Below are 8,894 nucleotides of genomic sequence, written 5' to 3'. Positions count from 1 at the left end.
TTGCCTGATAATTAAATTTTCTTCCCTCCCCTCCCCTCCCCTTCCCTTCTCTTTCATAAAACATAAACAAAAAACAAATTTCTAAAAATTCTAGTAAATTCTAGATTAGTTCTACAAAAGAACTAATTTTACTTTATTTCTACAAAAGAACTAGTAAAAAAAAGGAAGAAAAGTTGCTGAAAAACATCTGGCTGACTGAAAAAAAAAAGACACAGAGAGAGTCAATGAACTGATTCCATAGGGAAAAAGAACCTAGAGAAGAATAACATGTCCATCCTCTACTTTAAAAAAGGCATCAAAAAATTGTCTTGCCTACAAGATAAAGTTCAATTCAATTCAATAAATGTATATTGATCACCTCCTCTGTGCAGGGTACTATATATCAAAAAAATGGTATTTCAGGAAAATGAACATGATACTAAGCCCAAGGTGCCAGAGTCTTTATTTTATCTCAAGATGCCTCTTTTTAGGTGTCCTTTTGCTGGGGTCTTTGGGTTCCTTTTACTTAGGGAGCCAATTCATTAACTCTCCCTGGCTTTTCTCACAGAGAGATGTTTTCCAGCTCTTTTTTTTCTTCAAGTAATTTCTTAATTTTTAAAAGTGCATTTTTTTGTTTGTTAAAGAACATTGCATACAGTTACAGCAATATTGTTTTTAAGAATGACTTTGAGCAAATAAGTTATTTTGACTATTATAAATACCCAAATTAACTATAAAGAACATATGAATAAAATGCTGTCTGCATCCAGAGAAAGAACTGATAAATACAAGTATGTATAGAATAATTTTACATATATATGTTCATTTTTGTCTAATGCTAGCCATCTCAAGGGTAGGGAGGAAGAAAATAAAAGAAATTTACATGATAATTTTGTTGTGTATTTGAAAGGAATAACAAGTTGTGTATAATAGATTCACAGTTTCATGTGCAATCATCTTTTTATTATACTATGTTATGGAAATGCTTGTTTTATTCCATAAATTGAAAACAAATAAAATTTTTAATGAGGTAGTTAGACCCTGAGAATATAAAAATGGGAAAGCTATACATTTCCTTACCTCCAGGAGGCCATAGTCCTAATAAGGCTATTTCAGGTATGATAATAAGGCAGAAAGTATTAGGGGCAAAGGAAATGCCTAATAAAAGTATTCCAGAAAAATTGGAAGAGGGAGAGATTATATTTAATTGTGAGAGTCAGGATAGCTTTCTGGAGAAGGTCAGATCTAAGCAGAGCCTAGAATGAAAACAAGGACTTCAGCAGGTAAAGATGGAGTGAAGTTTCTTCCAGGAATACAGAAAACTTCATGTTCACAAATAAGGAGACAGAAGTGAGGATCCTATTTGGAGAACACCTAGCAGTCTAGATTGTGTAGAACATAGTGAACACCCAGCCTGACTTTCAAGGGCTTTTACAGTCTGGCCCCAATCAACTTTTCTAACCTCAACATCTACTACTCATAGGATTGCAGATTTAAAGTAAGAAGAGATCACAGAGGTCATCTAATGCATCTCCCTCACTGTACACATGAAGAAACTGAGGCTCAGAGAGACCAAGTGACTTCCTCAGGGTTCCATATATAAGCAGAAGAGTTAAAATTAAGACCTGGGACTCCAAATATAAGCATTCTCTTTCACTATGTCCTATTGTTCCCTCTGTGTGAATTACCTAGAATAACCACAGAAAAATACTTTATCCATCATAGAAACCACTGACTTCGACCTTATTTCTCCACTTACCCAAGGTCCTGATACTTGTCTTGTTCATAGCTCATGACTCCCTTAACTGAATTATCATTGAAAGTTAACCTCTGTGGGCAGGTGTCCACAGAGGCAGTTAGGATTATATAGGCCGCATACACATCAACCAAAACTGGCAACACTAAAGAAAAAGGAAGGATAAATAGACATAGAACTTTGCTGTGTATAGGAAGGAAGAGAAAAAGTATTTATTAAGTCTTTCCTATACACCAGGCCTTGTGCTAGGTGCCTCACAAACAATACCTCATTTGATCATCACAATTAACCCTCACAGGTAAGTGCTAGTATTGCTATTCCCATTTTACAGTTGAGGAAACTGAGGCAGACAGAAGTTATGTGACTTATCCAGGGTCATGCAGCTAGTAACTGTATGAAGCCAAATTTGAACTCAAGGCTTTTTGGTTCTAGGTCCTATGTTCTATCCATTGTGCCAAGTAGGCCAGCTTTTCTTACTTTTCATTCACCACTTTTATTCATATTATTTATAAATACATGATAAAAACTAGAAGAAAGGGAAATGCTGAAGTGATAAGTTGTTTCTTCCAGAGGTTTGTTTCCCTAAAATAAAAGGGGAAATTACTACAGTGTGGTGTCCAGAGCATAGATCAAGCATGATGTTCATTCACAGTGGTCCAACCACAGACATTTTCCACACGTAGAATGGTCTAGGATTTATTTCCTTTCTTGCCTGCCCTTGTGTATAAGCTTTATATGTTCCACTTTGGCCCAAATTAAGGGCAGGAGATCTCATCTGTATGCACCTGGTAGAGGCTCCATTGGTGCCTGTTTAATTGAAGTTAAGGAGGAGAGAATCATGGAAGTGACCAGAGCTGGTTAACCTTTCTAGCAAGACCAAACTACAACTGGGAGTGAAACTTGATCTCAAATTCCTTGGGATGATTACATGTCTGATAATGTGTTTCTAGGAATTTCCCCAACCACCCTTTGGAAAATCCTTATACAAGGAAGGCAACACTTCCCTCCCATGAAATGCTGAAGGATTTGCTTACACATTAAGTGATTTAAAATCTTGAAAATGTCCCTTCAGTAACTACAAAAGTAGAAAAAGAACAACTTAAAAGATGGATGTGGTTACAATTATTTATTCATGTATGTGTAGAGACAATCAAATGCTTTTAATGTGAGTTCAGACATGCTTTTGTGTGGTCCATAATGTAGCACAAAATGTAATAAGTAACAAAAAACAGAAAGCAAAAATTAACAGAAAACAACTGGAAAAGTGAAATAAAGTTTACCAATTCTTTTTGGTTTTTACCATCCAGCCAGCAAAGAAAGAAAATTCTGAAGGACTTATGATGAAAGATGTTGTCCATCTCCAGAGATGGAACTGGTGGAACCTGAATGCATATCTAAGATACTTTTTCTTTACTTTAGTCTTCTATTTTGTCTGGGTTTTCTTTCACAACATGACTAACATGGAAAAGTTTTGCATGACTACATATGTATAAACTATGTCAAATTATTTTCCTTATCAATGAGAGGTTAAGGAGAGAGAGGGAGAGAATTTGGAACTCGAAATTTGAAGAGACAATATTAAAATTGTTTTTACATGTAACTAGGAAAATAATAAATTTTTAAAATAAAAAAAAGAAGTAGTTAAATGACTGAAGCTAAGGAGCAGGTTCAGCCATTCCTGAGCAGAAATCAATTTGGAGGGAAGTCTCTATGAAAGTACCCCCAAGGAAATGTCCAGGGCCCTGTGCTAGTCAACATTTTTATCAATAACTTCAATAAAGGCATAAATATCATGCACACCAAATTTGTAAATGATATAGTGCTTGGGGATATAGATAACTTATTGAAAGAGAATGTGAATCTGAAGGATACACTAGTATAATGTGTCAAGTTAATTAAATTTAAATTTAATTGAGATCAATTATAGGTTCTATATTTGGGTTCAAAGAGTCAACTTCATAAATAGCAGGATGGGGAAGGTGTGCCTCATCTATAGTCACCATGAAAAGCATCTCAAGACTTTAGTGAATTAAATGATAATGTCATTTACCAAGATAGTGAAAGTTCCTCTATTCTCTGCCCTGGTGGGCCACATCTTGGCTTCTTTAAGGAAAGACATAGACAAATTGGGGTTTATCTAAGAGACAGTGACAAGAATTGTAAAGCCATTGACAATCATGTGTATAAGATCAGTTGAAGGAACTCTAGCTATTCATTCGGGCTTAAACAAGACTTAGAGGGGCCTTTAATCTTGTCTTGAATTATGTAAAAATCTGTTATATGAAAAATGTTTATTCTTCTTGGCCCCAGAGGGAAGAATTGGGAATAATGAGTAGGGACTGAAGAGGCAGATTTAGACTTGATACAATAAAAAATAATCCTAAGGGTTTAAAGATCACAAAATTGAACTGCTTCAAAAGGGAAGGGTGTCCCTCCTCATGAGAGGTCTTCAATAGAAGTCAGATAACCACTGGTTGGAGATATTGTAGTAGGGATTTTTGATATGGTCAGATGAGTTAATTTGTGAGGTCTATTCCACCTCTTTGAGTCTGTAGTTCTGCTGGACTTCAAAGTCAATACAAATTACTAGCATAACTGGCATAATATGAGTTAATGGCATCCCCAAAGGCTAATTTATTTTTCTCTAACTTGTGATTTTACTGGAATAGAGAACTCCCATTGAGGAAACTGTCTCTACCAGGGTAGATCAATAATTCTGAAACTTATAATCATTTTTCTTAGTTCTCTGGGATACTGAAAGGTTAAATTACTAGCCCAGTGCCATCCAGCCAGGATTTACCATAAGTAGAACTTGAATTCATTTGTTTCTGGCTCTGAGATCATCCATTATGCTACCCTATAAACTTAAGCCATGTTAATATAATAATGCTCTCCAGAGTGAAGGAAGTAATAGTGTCCCTGTCCTCTGCCTTGGATTGACCACATTGAGTGTTCCTGGAAACCATGTTTGGGGAAGCAGTAGCATCCTTCCCCATAAGCCACAAGCTGGAGTGTATCCTGAGTGACTAGATATTGGAAAAGGCTTAAAGCCACATCACATTAGTATTGTTGGAAGAACCTAGTGGTGTTTCACTTTAGAATAAAAGATTTAGGGCAAAGAACCAATATTATCAAATAGTTGAAGGTGATCATGTAGAAGGATTAGATTTTCCTTTCATTCCTCCCTATCCCATCATGGTATAACTAGGAGCAATATGTGGTAGTTTCCCTAGATTTTAGTTCGACATAAGTAAAGCCTTCTAAGTGTATGTTTGCTATTAGAGAGATGTGGGTCCATTCCAAAAGCAGTCTTCAAGTGAAGGGTGAATGACCACTTGTCAAGGATACTGTGGAAGAGATGCTTCATGGAAGAGTTAACTAAACTTCTGAGCTCCCTTTCATGCCTAGGACTTTATGATTACAAGAATGTGGCCTTTTTTCCCCCACCCCCAACTTCAGTAATTCCCATTCGCACACCATGGTGCAATTTCTACATTTCCCCTGACCATAAACACAGATCAGGATTATAGTCCTGACTAATTTCAATATTGTTGTCTTAGTCTACAGTATACTAGGTGTAGAGGGTTTGTGCAGTGGAGACCCAGGTTTTCTAAACCATCTGAAACCCTGATATAAGCAATTATTCCCTGTTTGTTTTCTTAAACTCATCTCGATTCCAAACTTCCCTTTTACTGTCAAGGGCACAACAATCTTTCTACCCACTAAAACCTCAGCATCACCCTTAACTTCTTTTACTCACTCACCCAACACACCAAATTAGTTGTCAAATCTTGTAATTTCTCTCTCCACCTCTACTACACATGACCTCTTCTTTTCACTCACATAGTTACCACTTTAAGTCAGGTCCTCATCATGTCCCTTCTAAACTATTACAAAAACATTCTCATGTAGCTCTACCTCTGATTAGATGGGGTTCTTTCAGCCAGAGTAATATTCTCCATTTCCCCTGTGTGATGAGGATTTTCATGAGTGAGAAGAATATATAAACTTACAATTTTATATTCTCCCTCCTTGTATAAGGCAGAAGTATCAAACATTCTAACTGCAACTGGCAATACCCCTGCGTGAAGCAAAATTTAACTGGCAAAGATTTAACAAAATAAATAAAAATACAATAGAACACAAATAATGTTAATATGTACTTCTTTAAGTCAATAATCAACCTGCAGGGATTCTTTTGTGTAGCTTAGTAAATTATTTCTAGTTGAGTTTTACACCACTGGTATACAATGATCTTCATTTCTTCCCTCCACCCATATATTTTCCCTTAATCTGTTTTTTTTAAATTATTTTTTCTTTAGTTTTAGTTTACAACATTCATTTCCACAAGATTTTGGGTTACAAATTTTCTTCCCATCTTTCCCCTACCCACAACCCCAAAACAGCAATCCCACTGAATGCTCCCTTCCTTAATCTGTTCTCTCCTATATACTCCTCCATCCCCTCTCCGACTTCCCAGTAGGACAAGATGGATCTCCATACCCCAGTGTCTGCACATTTTATTTTCCAAGTGCATGTAATAATAATAATAATTGTTATTATTATTATTATATATTTTAAACATTTGATTTTAAAACTGTGGATTCCAGATTCTTTCCCTTCTTCCCCTGTCACCCACCCTTATTGGGAAGATAAGCAATTCAATATATGTTGTACATGTGTAGTTACACAAAACATTTCCATAGTGACTATATTTCCCTCCATCCTATCCTGTGCCCCCACTTTTTCTATTTTTTATTTTGGACCCTGTCCCTCTTCAAAAGTGTGTGATTCTAACTACCCTCCCCCCCAAACTACTTTCCCTTCTGTCTTCTGCCTCCCCCCATTATCCTCTTCCCTCATTCTTTCCTGTAGGGTAAGATACCCAATTTGTTGTGTATATTATTCCCTCCTCGAGCCAAATTCAATGACAGTAAGGTTGACCCATTCCCTTTTGCCTTTCTGTTCTTCCCCTCCATTGTAACAGTTTTTTCTTGCCTCTTTTATATGAGAAAATTATGCTATTCTGTCTCTCCCTATCTCCTCTCATTATATCCCTCACTCACCTCTTAATTTTATTTTTTAGATATCATCCCTTCCTATTCATCTCATCCTGTGCCCTTTGCTATATATACGTGTATCCATATATACACACACTCACATATGTATTTATATGCACATATACCCTCCTATATAAACATATATATGTATGTATACATATATATTCCCTTGGTTTTAATCCTAGCTCCTTTGACCTGCAGAATATCATATTCCAAGCCCTTCAATCCCTTAATGTAGAAGCTGCTAGGTCTTGTGTTATCCTGATTGTGTTTCCACAATATTCAAATTGTTTCTTCTTGGATGCTTGTAATATTTTCTCCTTAATCTGGGAACTCTGGAATTTGGCTATAATATTAGTAGGAGTTTTCTTTTTGGCATCTTTTTCAAGAAGTGATTGGTGAATCCTTTCCATTTCTATTTTGCCCTCTGGTTCTAAAATATCAGGGCAATTTTCCTTGAGAATTTCTTGAAGGATGATTTCTAGGTTCTTTTTTTTTTATCATGGCTTCAGGTAGTCCAATATTTTTTAAATTATCTCTCCTGGATCTATTTTCCAGGTCAGTGGGTTTTCCAATGAGATATTTCACATTGCCTTCTATTTTTTCCATTTGTTTATATCTGTTTAATAGTACCTTGATTTCTCATAAAGTCACTGGCTTCCATTTGCTCCAGTCTAATTCTGAAGGAGTTATTCTCTTCAGTGAGCTTTTGAGATTCTTTTTCCATCTGGCAAATTTGGCTTTTTAAGGCATTCTTCTCCTCATTGCCTCTTTGGGCTTCTTTTGCTATTTGAGCTAGTCTATATATATTTTTTTCCTCTTGGAGGGCAATTGGGGTTAAGTAACTTGCCCAAGGTTTCACGGCTAGTTTTTTTGGGTGGATGTTAAGTGTCTGAGGCCAGAACCAAACTCGGGTCCTCCTGACTCTAGGGCTGGCGCTTTACTCACTGCACCACCTAGCCACCCAGCTAGTCTATTTTTTAAGGTGTTATTTTCTTCAGTCAGGTTGTTGACTCTTTTCATGATTTTCTTGCATCCTTCTCATTTCTCTTCCCAATTTTTCCTCTACTTCGTTTACTTGATTTTCAAAAATCCTTCTTGAGCTCCTCCATGGCCTGTAACCAATTCGCATTTTTCTTGGAAACTTTTGATGCAGGAGTTCTGACTTCATTGTCTTCCTCCCATTCCATCCTTTGATCTTTTTGTCCCTAAAAAAGAACCTAAAGTTAGATTGCTGTGCTTGCTTTGCCTCCTCAGCTTGTTCATGTTGCCAGTCAATTACTTTACTTTTAAGCTCCTTTACCACAGTAGAACTCTGCTTCCAGAGAAGAGAGTTTTGTCCCAAATTGCTGGGGTTTTTGCAGCTGCTGAAGCTAATGATTGGGAATCCTCTCTGCATCCTCCACTAGCTCTGGCTTACTGGCCACACCCCAGGACCTCCACCCAAGACAGTGATCCAGATCCAAGCAGGTTAAAGCAAGAGTGATTACCCCTCAGAATGGTCGTTTGGTCCCCCTATGATCTGCAGGCCAGGGGCTCTGGAAGCAGCCATGTGGCAGCAGCTGAAGTCTTCTTGCCTCAAGGTCAGGGGCCTGACTGACCACACTTCATCCCCCCCAGTTACAACAAAGTTCCACACTGACTTTTTACTTTGTATTGGTGTTCATGGGTTGAGAAGTTTGAAAGCCTCCACAGCTGCTGGTTATTCACTCTCATGAAGTCTGCTCTGGCTGCTGCTGGTGAGGGCCACCCTGAGGCTAAAACTCTGTGGCTCACTGGGCTGTGCTCAGCTCCCAGAGCTCTGTGATGGACCTTTCCTGTAGGGCTGCCAGCTGTCTTCAGCAGGAGATTTGTTTCTCTCTGTCACTTTGTGGGTTCTGTAGTTCTAAAATTTGTTTAGAGTCATATTTTACAGGTATTGGAGGTGGTTGGAGTGGGAGCTCAGATAAGTTCCTGCCTTTATTCCACCATCTTGGCTCCACCCCCTAATGCTAATTTTTGTGTACTTCAACCCTTAGAATTACACCATATAACAGTTCAAATATTGTTATTTGATTCAGTGCTATGCTGGGGAATAGTGAAAAGACATAGATAGGTAG

The sequence above is a fragment of the Petaurus breviceps genome, unplaced genomic scaffold, assembly GCF_028583685.1.
Source record: "Petaurus breviceps papuanus isolate PSGF00001 unplaced genomic scaffold, PetGlider_PUasm1.0 90865, whole genome shotgun sequence".
Taxonomy (NCBI): Eukaryota; Metazoa; Chordata; class Mammalia; order Diprotodontia; family Petauridae; genus Petaurus; species Petaurus breviceps.
The sequence above is the reverse complement of the archived record's forward strand: the minus strand, read 5'-3'. Positions refer to the sequence as shown.